The following is a 13,912-nucleotide window of genomic DNA, read 5'->3' as shown; positions in this document are numbered from 1 at the left end:
GATGATGATGCACCCGCTTGCGCTGACGGTGTACGCTGGCGGGGCACCAGTGGAGGATGATAAGATAAGTATGAGGTGAGGTCAGGTAGCCCAACAGGCAAATTCACCAGGAATTTAACTTTTTTTTTACTTTTCAAACTGACATGGTATATTGCTAGAAGTGGGGTTATTAATCCACATTACTAACAACTTCTCTTATTACCACACTGACCTCTGACCAGTCTAGATAGGGAATTTAGAGAACAAGATTATGATTTGCTTCGCGTCGGACATTGCGGTTTCAGGGGATCTTGACGTTGAGGAGCGTACACTTAGATTATCGAATGAACTACCTACCGAGATTCTCTCGAGAGACTACTGCAGGTGTTTTTCAAGAAGAGTATATTAAGGTTTCTTAAGGCACGATAAAGCCACTATGCTGTAAATAATATAAATGACGTAATGGAGTAACTTGAAAAAGTCATGCTCGCTATAAAGTTCAAACTTGTGACGGTGTGGTGGGACGGGTCGATGTGCTCTCTTTAATACGGTTGAGTGCAATGATGGCTGGCTCGTCCGTCATACTCATGAACGGGTGCTGTTTGTTGGTACTGCTCTGTTCAGGTTACGAACACTAATGCATATGCTATTGTAAAAGCAAAAAATGTCTAATTTTTGGTCTTACAATAGCATATGCTAGTGGTCACTCTATTCTCCCAAATTTGAATTTAAATGAATCTGTATTATTGTAAACATATACAACATTTATTTGAAAAGAATACGAGCTGAGTTTCTTGTAAGTTCTTCTCATCTCGAAATCATTCAGAACTGATGGTAGATGTGACATATCATCGGAGTCTGTAATAGACCTACATGAATAAAGATATTTTGAATTTTAATTTGAAATTTGAACGCAAATGTCAGCCCAAGCGTCTATAGGCTACGGTAACTGTTTACCATCATGTAAACTTACAGATTTCTGTATATCAAAATGTTGTACGAAATTGTACTAGAATGATAATATCGTACCAGAAATTTTATACTCATTAAAATTCTCGGACGGTTGGCATTTTTCATTTATTTTTTTAATCGCCATTTTTTTATATTAAATAAAATTTTATGGGCCTCGCCTCATTCCTATATGTATTATATCCTCTTGGCACAATGTTTTTTTTTATTAATTTCCATACTCCTCCGAAACGTATTGATCGATGTTTATGAAATGATCTACATACATCAGTAGGTCTGAGAATTGGCTACTATCTTTTTTTCATGCCCTTAAGTGATAAGGGTTGTCCACCCTAACATTTTTCTCTATTTTTTGGACATTTTTTTTATATAATGTGGCTTTAAAAATACATACAACCCAAATTTTCACCCTTTTGCCATCAACCCCTATTTTTTAATAGTGATTTTAATTTATATGGCAAAACAACGTTTGCGGGGTCAGCTAGTATATATATATATATCACTAGCTGTTACGCGCAACTTTGTCTGCATCACATTTTTCCCTTTTTTACAAATTTTTTTTTATTACAGCTCGGCTTCTATTCGTCGAAGCGTGATGTTATATAGTCACAACACAGAGCTAGTGTTATGGATTCTAGACAACTGATAGATTTACTTAAATATTTTTTATTTATAAATGCATACATGATATCTGTTCATAGAAAACACTCTAGACTAATGAATACAAATGTTTGTACTGTAAGAGGAATCGAACCCGCGACAATCGTAAGTAATGCGGTGACGCTAAACCGATAGACCAACGAGGTTCTCAAAGTATGTTTAGTCGTCAATTTAATTCTACATAACTGTTACGTTGCTTACCCTGACCTACAGTTTTACCATACCCTGTAATTTCGCTGCCACCCTTCAGAACTTCAGAACACAGCAGGGTATAATTACGAATGATAAAATCATAAAATAAAACTACTTTATCCTCTATCAAACCTTAGATTTGATAGCATAGTATTTATTAGAAACTACCCCTTCCGGCTTCGTGGTTGTGGACATCCTTTTCACCTTAAGTTATATTATTGATATTTTAGTAGAAATCCCATTTTTTAGTAATAAATATATACTAAAGTACTCAGAAAAAATGTAGCATTCTAAAGGTGAAAGAATTTTTAAAATCCATCCAGTAGTTTTCGAGTTAATTCGTTACAAACATACAAATCTATCCTTTTCATAAGATTAGTGTAGTGTAATTAAAAATAACTTTGTATCATGATACCCATATAAGAATTGCTCAGAATTAGAAGGGAGAAATTTACGACATGACGCGGCGAAAATATCTCATAATATCATCTTACAGGTAAACAAAGGAACATGATGTATGAGGTTTTAATTAGAGTCTACGTCTTATTAAAGAGGGTTCATGTAAGAAAACAGAATCTTGTAATATGATATTTTATTGATGACGCTCGTGTTGTTACTGGCAACTTCGAACTTCGATGGCCTTTAGTTTATTGTTTTAAATAATAATATTACAATATCTTTATAGTCTTAGAATTTTAAATTTGAAATTCGAATGTTGAGTTAGTGTTGTTACTGGCAACTTCGAACTTCGATAGCCTTTAGTTTATAGTTTTAAATAATAATATTACAATATCTTTATAGTCTACGAATTTTAAATTTTAAATTCGAATGTTGAGTTAGTGTTGTTACTGGCAACTTCGAACTTCGATGGCCTTTAGTTTATTGTTTTAAATAATAATATTACAATATCTTTATATTGTTCGAATTTTAAATTTTAAATTCGAATGTTGAGTGAGTGTTGTTACTGGCAACTTCGAACTTCGATGGCCTTTAGTTTATTGTTTTAAATAATAATATTACAATATCTTTATATTGTTCGAATTTTAAATTTGAAATTCGAATGTTGAGTTAGTGTTGTCACTGGCAACTTCGAACTTCGATAGCCTTTAGTTTATAGTTTTAAATAATAATATTACAATATCTTTATATTGTTCGAATTTTAAATTTTAAATTCGAATGTTAAGTGAATCTTGTTGCTGGCAACTTCGAACTTCGATGGCCTTTAGTTTATTGTTTTAAATAATAATATTACAATATCTTTATAGACTTCGAATTTTAAATTTGAAATTCGAATGTTAAGTGAGTATTGTTACTGGCAACTTCGAACTTCGATAGCCTTTAGTTTATAGTTTTAAATAATAATATTACATTATCTTATAGTCTTCGAATTTTAAATTTGAAATTCGAATGACTTGATAAATTTAATTTTATGGCATATTCATTTCGGAAAGGCCAGCTGCGGCAGTTGGCCTTTACAGCTTCACCGGACGATAGGGAGCGAGTGCAGATGGCACTCCAAACCCGCGGAAGGACTTATGGAGCGGCTGAAAGCCAACTCCCGCCTGACGGATATAACTTTGCTCTAACGGCACCGCTATAGTAATAATACAATACAATAGAAATATAAAAAATGTAACTATGTATGTCTATCTATTGTATAGTACTCATAACATCTGTTTGAATTGTCCTAAAATATTATAAAAAAACCGTGGTCTGACGATCTGGTGACGACAAGATCGCTGGAAGGCATTGGATGCGAGCTGCGCAGGACCGATCATCGTGGAGATCTTTGGGGGAGGCCTATGTCCAGCAGTGGACGTCTTCCGGGCTGAGATGATGATAATGATGATGATGATGATGATGATTATAAAAAAAATATAAATAACAGCAGTTTCTTAATACCATATTACATAGAATATAGTGAAGTTCCGCAGTATGTTCGCTTAGATCTTTTAAACTACGCAACAGATTTTAATGCTGTTTTTAGCAATAGATAGAGCGATTCAAGAGCAAGCTTTATATGTATAATACATGTACACCCGTGCGTAACCATGGCAAGTAGGTCGTATTGGTATAAAACAACCTGATTCATTATATTTTTCTTTGTGTATGTCTGTGTGCTTGTTGTGAGCCTTTTAATTCAAGGGACAAGTGTTTTGTCATTTACGTCTATTTCCAGGATGTTTCGGACTACAGGTATTCAATATGGCGGCTTTTGGTGGGTGATGTAGAGTATTTTAGGTGAGATGTGGTTGAAGGAACTATCGGTATTATAGTCAATATAATACCGATTTTTCGTGTTTATTATTATTATTATGTTTTGTTATCTCAGTTTTTTTATTGCTGGATTTTTACGCTTTGCGACATTACTAGCTGACCCGCGCGACTTCGTCTGCATCACACTTATCATTATATATCGCCCAATTTATATAATATCTTTTTTTAAATTACAGCATATATGATATTTTATCCCCTTAAGGGTAAAATTTTTACAAACTTTGAATGTCAAATTTAATCAACAGCCTCAAAAATAAGTTTCAAGCTTTTAGCTTCAAAAATGACGATTCTTCCATACAATCATTCATCCCCACTTTCAACCCCTTATGGGTTGTAAGGGGTTGAAAGTGGGGATGAATGATTGTATTTTTTTTGCATTCATAAGTAGCCTATGTTCTTTCTCAGGGTCCAGACTACCAAATTTCATTTAAATTGGTTCAGTAGTTTTGACGTGAAAGCGAGACAGACAGACAGAGTTACTTTCGCATTTCTAATATTAGTAAGGATTATTATAAAGGTTTCTTTACATAATATTTGCTAGGAACCCTAAAAACAAGGAGATAGCAACTCAATTGTAATATTAAATCACTCTGACTCATTGGGACATTTCCGATTCTCATTGAAATCACTTCAATCAATTTATGTCACTCAGTGAATCGGCTAATTGTCGAAAGCAATCGCCGAGAGAATATTTCTAATAGAATAGAATAGAAATAGAAATAGAAATAATCTTTATTCAAATAAACTCATTACAAGCACTTTTGAATAGTCATATTTTGATTCTACCGCACATTCGGAATGCAGATTCATCACAAGAAGAATGAGCAAGAAACTTGTGTGTTGCTCTTTTTAATAGATGTTTTTTTTTATATAAATAATTACAGTGTAACAAGTAAGAGGCATGCGACAATCAACATAGAAATCGCTACGCACTCATTATTAGTGTAATCAGATAATATTGTCAGTGCTATGTATTTAAAATTTTTCTACAAAAACATTATTATCGTTAACGAATTCTTCAATTTTATAGTAAGCTTTTTTGCAAAGGAACTGTTTTATTTGACATTTAAATCTTTTTTCTGGCAGATTTATAACAGACTCTGGTATTTTATTGTAAAACCTTACGCAATTGCCATAAAACGAATTACTAACTTTAGCCAAACGACATTTAGGTAAAATCAGTTTGTTATTGTTACGTAAGCTTTTATTAGTGCAATCACTAACTCTTTTGAAACTGTCTATATTCTAATCAATGTCTATCATATCCACTGTAAATTAAAATACCTACTATATATAAAACATTTTTATAGCACAAGTTTCAGTTATTATACACTAGCTACCCACCCCGGCTTCGCACGGGTGTACATGTATTATGCATATAAACCTTCCTCTTGAATCACTCTATCCATTAATAAAACCGCTTCAAAACGTGTTGCGTAGTTTTAATGATTTAAGCATACATAGGGACGGACAGACAGCGAGAGCGACTTTGTTTTATACTATGTAATAATACATGTACACTCGTGCGTAGCCGGGGCGAGTACATTATCTTTTTGCCTCCCACAACCATATTGTGGAATCACCTTCCAGCAATGGTATTTCCGAACCGATACGATATTGAAACCTTCAAGAAAAGAGCTTATTCCTTTTTAAAAGGCCGACAACGTACTTGCAATTCCCCTGGTGTTGCGGGTGCTCATGGGCGGCGGTAATCACTTACCATCAGGTGAGCCGCATGCTCGTTTGTCCCCTGTATTATAAAAAAAAAACAAAGTGACTGTCGCTGTCTGTCTGTCTATATGTATATATATACACATATTTCAATGGATTCTGTATTAGATACCAACTTGTAAAGTATTTGAAGTGAGTAATATTACTGCATAAAAGGTACTTGACTCAGTTATTAAAATCGACCTTCTCGAGTACGTTCTTGAGAAGATGTTTTTCAAACTGATTAAACGCGATATATTATTTTCAGTTATTCACCCGCATCTTATATTTATATTATATTTTATATAAAATCATAGCATCTTACTAATATATTACTAATATTATAGCTTATACATCAGATTAACTAAAATAATATGTAATAATAATAATAATCTCAAGACCATTCACACAGCGCCATCTAGATCCAAGTTAAGCTAGCTAAAACTTGTGTTATGGGTACTAGATAACTGATACATATACATTTTTCGTAAATACATACATATTATACATAATAAACACCCAGACCGATACAAACAATCGTACTCATGAATATAAATGTTTGTACCGTGCGAGGAATCGAACCCGCGACCATCGGACGTAAAGCGGTGTGCTGGACCGTTAGGCCACCGAGGTCGTGTAAGTTTATTGTATGTATATATTATTTGTATATATTTATGTAATATATAATTATATGTCTTAGGCATATATATATTGTATTTTTATTGTTCTGTTTATATTTTGTTGCATTTTGTTTACGTTTATCATATTTGCACCGCCAACAATGATTCTCTGCACCACCGTTGGTTGACTGGTAGAAAATGCCGCATGGTGTTAAGTCAACCAGATGTACTGTACTATATATTGTATTATGTGCATTAAAGTTAAATAAATAACATTTAGGCTAGAAATTTCAGGCGAGTGAAACCGCGGGCACAGCTAGTAACATTATAAACGCGAAAGTATGTGAATATGGTTGGATTTTTGTTACTCTTCCACGCAAAAACTACTGAACAGATTTTTATTTATTTATTTATTTAAAACTTTGTTTACGCCTTTTAGTGAGAAGAGGATCTTGCTGGTATAATCAAACTCGGAGATTCCAGGCTAGTTTTTTATTACTTGAAAATAGGTTACAGTGGTTGCGTGTGATAATGCGTATAATGATCACAAAATACTCATGAATATAAATGTTTGTGCCGTGCGAGGAATCGAACCTGCGACCTTCGATCGTAAAGCGGTGTGCCACACCGCTAAACCACTGAGGTCAGATAACAGAACAATGTTCAATAACTTCTATTTATCTATGGATTTCGCAGAGATTTTCTTCTTAGAACGATGACTCGATAATGTGTCTACGAATATAAATTTATTTACGTATATTTTGAAAGTTAAACAATACAAATCCGATATTAAATTCAAATGAAGTAAATAAATTATCTTTAATTCAACAAATTGAATAATAAAATTTTTTATAGTAGTAGTTCTTTATTATTTTGCTAAATTTCAAATGTATATTCAGCTAAGGAGAATACACGAGACATGCATGTTGGCTTCTTTGGTAACAAAAGTATCTACAACTTGTTAAAATTTCGGTGAATAAAGTAATAGATACACAAAATTGTAATAGTTTAAAATCCCAGCTAATACTACAAAAAGCTAACCTAACAAACATTATTTTGCTATATAGGTCAACCTTTATCACTTAAAGGTATAAAAATAGTAATACAACCTATTATCAGACCTACTGAATATGAATACAAAATTTCATAAGAATCGGTAAAACCGATTCAAAGAGTTTGGTAACAAATACACACATACACATATAAAATATTATCTTAGTAATATAATAAACGCGAAAGTTTGTGAGTATGGACGAATGGAGAGATATTTGTTACTCTTTCAAGCAAAAACTACTGAACAGATATTCATATTCGCCAACAAACTACAAAGCAATTTGGCGATAATTGAAAAAATAAATTGCATATATGTAATACGTATAAATAAATTAAAAAAAAACGAAAATAGAATTAAGTAATATAGCTTAAATACATCAGATTAATGCATAGGTTATAATTTAAAAAGATATTATTAATTTAGTAAGTGTGATGCAGACAAAGTTGCGCTGGTGACCTAGTATATTCATATAGCATAAAACATGGGTCTTTTAAATTATGCAACAGGTTTTAATGCAGTTTTCAGCAATAGATAGAGTAATTCAAGAGGAAAGTTTCATATAAACTTGATACATGCATATTATAGTACACAAAAACGAAGTAATTCAAAGATCTTTATGCACGCGTGCAAAACAGAAGCGAGTCGGTAGACAATACAAATATTACAAAGAGTTAAAGCTTGTGAGTTCGTCTGTAATCTCTGGATCTACTAAACTGATTTTTAAAACTGTTTTAGTGTTGGATAATCCTTTTATTGAGGAAGCCTAAATGGTATATTACATTACGCTACGAATAATAGGAGCGGAGCTGCAATGAAAAATGTAGCCAAAATAGGAGAAAATTGCCACAGACAAAGTAGCGCTGGATCTACTGAACTGATTTTGAAAATCTTTTTACTGTTCAATAGACCATTTATCTAGGAAGCTATAGGATATATAACCTCAGGCTATGACCAATAGGAGCGGAGCTGCAATGAAAAATGTTGCAAAAACGGAGAAAATGTAACGCAGACGACGTAGCGCTGGATCTACTGAACCGATTTTGAAAATATTTTTAGTGTTCAATAGACCATTTATCTAGGAAGCTATAGGATATATAACCTCACGCTATGACCAATAGGAGCGGAGCTGCAATGAAAAATGTTGCAAAAACGGAGAAAATGTAACGCAGACGAAGTAGCGCTGGATCTATTGAACCGATTTTGAAAATCTTTTTAGTGTTCAATAGACCATTTATCTAGGAAGCTTATAGGATATATAACCTCACGCTATTACCAATAGGAGTGGAGCTGCAATGAAAAATGTCGCAGAAACGGAGAAAATATAACGCAGACGAAGTAGCGCTGGATCTACTGAACCGATTTTGAAAATCTTTTTAGAGTTCAATAGACCATTTATCTAGGAAGCTATAGGATATATAACCTCACGCTATGACCAATAGGAGGGGAGCTGCAATGAAAAATGTCGCAGAAACGGAGAAAATGTAACGCAGACGAAGTAGCGCTGGATCTACTGAACCGATTTTGAAAATCTTTTTAGTGTTCAATAGACCATTTATCTAGGAAGCTTATAGGATATATAACCTCACGCTATGACCAATAGAAGCGGAGCTGCAATGAAAAATGTTGCAAAAACGGAGAAAATGTAACGCAGACGACGTAGCGCTGGATCTACTGAACCGATATTGAAAATATTTTTAGAGTTCAATAGACCATTTATCTAGGAAGCTTATAGAATATATAACCTCACGCTATGACCAATAGGAGCGGAGCTGCAATGAAAAATGTTGCAAAAAAGGGGGAAATGTAACGCAGTTAAAGTAACGCTGCTCAACTAGTTAGAATATAAAAGAAAATGTGTTAAAGCATATTACAACAAGTTGAAAAGTCAGTGATCGTTAATTGTATAGTCTGAAAAAATATTTCAACTTAAACTTAATTCAAGCGCCGTGCATTATACTTTTGGGAGCACATTTTTCGGAGAAATTCTCCCGAAATCTTAACTTCTCTCTTAGTAAAATATCCATAGGCTTTCTTTTCACAACGACGAATAAAGTTTTGTGATTTATCTTTATGGATGTTTATGAGAACAGTATAAACCTTTTTGTGTACTCCATGTTGTTTTATAGAAAAAAAACTGTATACTGTGTATAAATATAATCATTATTCACCTTTAAAAAACTATACAAGAATTATCTATGTACTATTTAACCTATAAATCTTACGGCAAAGTAGTTGTATATATGTTTAATGTTTATATTTATTAATGTTATTTTATTCTATTTTGTTATTTCTAGTATATGTAATTGGTTTGTATTTATTAGTTGTAGTTTTGTTTTAATTATTCTCATTAATATTTTAAATAGTGCCCTCTCTCTCCCCCCTTTTATATATATGTTTTTGGTGCCACTGAAAACCAGGTGTATGTTCACCTAAGACATACATTAAAGCTGAGTGGAGCCATTTCAGTGCATTATTGGATGTAAAAAATGTTTATTTTATGTTTATTTTTAATTATGGTAAATTAAGTTTTATTGTATGTACATTTTATTTGCCCTTTTTTTTCGTTTGTTGTTTATATTGTATTTTTTACATTGCACTGAATAAAATATTTTTCTTTCTTTCTTTCTTTCTAATACACAGTAAAATAATTATAAATGACATAGTGGAGTAACTTGAAACAGTCATGCTCGCTATAAAGTTCAAACTTGTGGCGGCGTGGTGGGCCGGGTCGATGTGCTCCCTATAATATGGTTGAGTGCAATGATGGCTGGCTCATCCGTCATACTCGTGAACGGGTGCTGCATGTGGGGACTGGTCTGTTCAGGTTGCGAATACTGATTAGATTTTTTTAATTTTTTTTTATATAGCATATGTTGGTGGTCACTCTATTCTCCCAAATTTGAATTTAAATGAAATAGTATTATTGTAAATATGTACACCATAAAAAAAAAAATACGAGCTGAGTTTCTTGTCAGTTCTTCTCATCTCGCAATCATTCTGAACTGACGGTAGATTTGACATATGACAAGAGTCTGTAATAGATCTACATGAATAAAGATATTTTTAATTTTTAATTTTTAATTTTAATAATCCACATTAAGTAGTATGTATATATATGTGGCATCGGTAGTAATAGTAATGTAAATAAAATAGAGTCTCAACTAATAATTGGTATATTGAAAAGAATAATATTAACAATAGATTATCTTAAAGAAAATATATCTTATATATAAAATTCTCGTGTCACAATTTTCGTTCCCATACTCCTCCGAAACGGCTTGACCGATTCTTATGAAATTTTGTGAGCGTATTGAGTAGGTCTGAGAATCAGCCAACATCTATTTTTCATCCCCCTAAATGTTAGTCCACCCCTAATTTTTTTTTATTTTATAGCAAAAATTTTTAGTTTCTATTTTTTTATTATACAACATACAAAAACACATACAATCCTAAATTTTCACCCTTCTATCATCAACCCCTATTTTTTTATAGCGTGATTAATTTATATGGCAAAACAACGTTTGCCGGGACAGCTAGTATCAATATAGAACAGAGCTGTATAAGGAGAGTGACGGATGACGTGAGAATATTTTATAGGTGAAATGTGGAACGTGTCTATCTGGTCTGTAAGCGGCCATTTGTCATGAAAAGAGGTAATGATGTGAAATGATTATCATACAAATATATAGTACACCATATATATAAGTATACTAGCATTTCCTCGTATCGTCGCCCATATAATTTCATTTTTGGCTGCTAGATGGCGCTGAAGTAGCAAAATTGTGATTTTTTTTATTTTTTAGAAAAAAAAAATCTTAATTAAAAAGTATCATATGTTGATTCGTATACCTTCTGAAGAGACACCTACCTACCTTTCATGATGATCGGTTCAGTAATTTTTGCGTGAAAGCGTAACAAACATTCCAACTTTCACATTTATAATATCAGTAAGTATATGTGTGTGTGTGTACATATTTATTTGTATATATGTATAATATAATATTTGTTTTGTATTTGGGCAGCGTTCGGGAAGCTCCGATATATCTTTTCGTCCAAATTTCCGCAGTCTCTCAAGACGAAGGTTTACGACCAATGTGTGTTGCCAGTGATGACTTACGGAACAGAGACGTGGTCGCTAACTATGGGCCTCATCAACAAGCTCAGAGTCACTCAGAGGGCAATGGAGAGGGCTATGCTCGGAGTTACTCTGCGTGATCGAATCAGAAATGAGGAGATCCGCAGAAGAACAAGAGTGACCGACATAGCCCGAAGAATTGCGACTCTGAAGTGGCAATGGGCGGGGCACATAGCTCGTAGGACAGATGGCCTTTGGGGCAGTAAAGTCCTCGAGTGGCGACCACGGACCGGAAGACGCAGCGTGGGAAGGCCTCCAGCAAGGTGGACCGACGATCCGGTCAAGATCGCTGGAAGGCATTGGATGCGAGCAGCGCAGGACCGATCGTCGTGGAGATCTTTGGGGGAGGCCTATGTTCAGCAGTGGACGTCTTCCGGGCTGAGATGATGATGATGATAATGTTTGTATATATTTATGTAATTTATGATTGTTTTCCTTAGATATATATTGTATTCATCGTTCTGTTTATATTTTGTTGCATTTTATTTATCATTTATTATATTTGCACCACCAATATCTATTCTCTGCACCACCAATGGTTGACTGGTAGAAAATGCCGCCTATATTTCGTATATTGTGTGCATTAAAGTTAAATAAATAAAGAAATAAATATATATTATTGTTAAAGTAGTACATATAAAAATGTATAGAGAAATAAAAATAAACAATTATATATAGAGAAATATATATAACTCTTTATTGTGCAGAAAAAAATATTTACAAAAATATATATGTACAGTATCTATATTACGATATACTCTAATGCAGCTGGCCGCAGCTGGCCTTTACAGCTTCACCGGACGGTACGGGGCGAGTTCAGATGGCACTCCAAACCAAAGGAAGGACTTATGGAGCGGCTGATGGCCAACTCCCGCTTGACGGATACGACTTTAGTCTGAGGGGTTCACCTGTTATTACTATTATGTAGTAATTTGAATTCAATAATCATTTATTCATGCACGACATTTTAGCCGCTCATGAACGTCAAATTATTACATTATAATTTAATTTTTTCCCTACCGTCCAGTTCGGTATATAGATCCAATTGAGAAGAAAAAGTAACTAAATTGAATTACTGATTTTTTTAAATCCATTTTATTTACAACTTGCTACTCGCCCCGGCTTCACACGGGTGTACATTGTATTATACATATAAACCTTCTTCTTGAATCACACTATTTATTAATAAAATCCGCTTCAAAATCCGTTGCGTAGTTTTAAAGATTCCAGCTTACGGACAGACAGACAGCGACAGCGAGTTTGTTTTAGACTATGTAGTGAATTATATCTATATAGGTGTCTATGTATAACATTAAATGAAAATATGTAAGATGTATCTTCAGATCGATAGAGCACTTAGTGCAACGTCTGGAGGGATGAAATCATATAAAGGTTGCTATGGGCGACAGAGCATATTGTATTATATTCACAGAGCAGCACTAGGAGTGTAACAGGTAATCTATAAATCTATATATACTAATACTAGCTGACTCAGCAATTGTTGTTTTGCCATATAAATTAAAATCGCTATTAAAAAGTAGAGGTTGGTGATAGAAGGGTGAAAATTAAGGGTTGTATGTATTTTTCAATCCTAAATACTAATAAAATGAAAATAAAAAATATTATGTCGAAAAAATAAAAAATACATGCAACCCCAAAATTTTCATCCTTCTCCCATCTATCCCTATTTTTCAAATAGCGAGCCAGTATACATATATTTACGTCTATAAGATATCTCAAATCCAATAAATTTACAAATCGATGACACAAATTAAGTAATGTCAGACAACTGCCCCTCAAAAGGCGTTCTCGACTAAGTGATGCTATTTAGTTACAATGTTCTTTAAGTAATAGTTTTTTTTTTTGGACATACAATTTTATTTTTTTTGTAATGTAACATCAAAAATACATGTAACCCGAAATTTTTACGCTTCTACCATCAATCCTTATTTTTTAAATAGCGAGTTAGTATACATATATTTACGTCTATAAAATATTTCAGTTTGTAACCTATCATTTTCAAATCCAATACATTTACAAATCGATGACACTAACTTAAGTAATGTCAAAGAACTGCCCCTCAAAGTTCTCGACTAAGTGCTTCTATTTGGTTACAATGTTCTTTAAGTAATAGTTTTTTTTTTTGGACATACAATTTTATTTTTTTTGTAATGTAACATCAAAAATACATGTAACCCGAAATTTTTACGCTTCTACCATCAATCCCTATTTTTTAAATAGCGAGTTAGTATATATATATATATATATTGACGACCTCGGTGGTCCAGGGGTCTAGTACACCGCTTTACGACCGAT

Source organism: Achroia grisella, unplaced genomic scaffold (genome assembly GCF_030625045.1).
Source record: "Achroia grisella isolate CSIRO2021 unplaced genomic scaffold, CSIRO_AGI_Agris_v1 utg778, whole genome shotgun sequence".
In the NCBI taxonomy this organism is placed as follows: Eukaryota; Metazoa; Arthropoda; class Insecta; order Lepidoptera; family Pyralidae; genus Achroia; species Achroia grisella.
Note: the sequence above shows the minus strand (reverse complement) of the source record.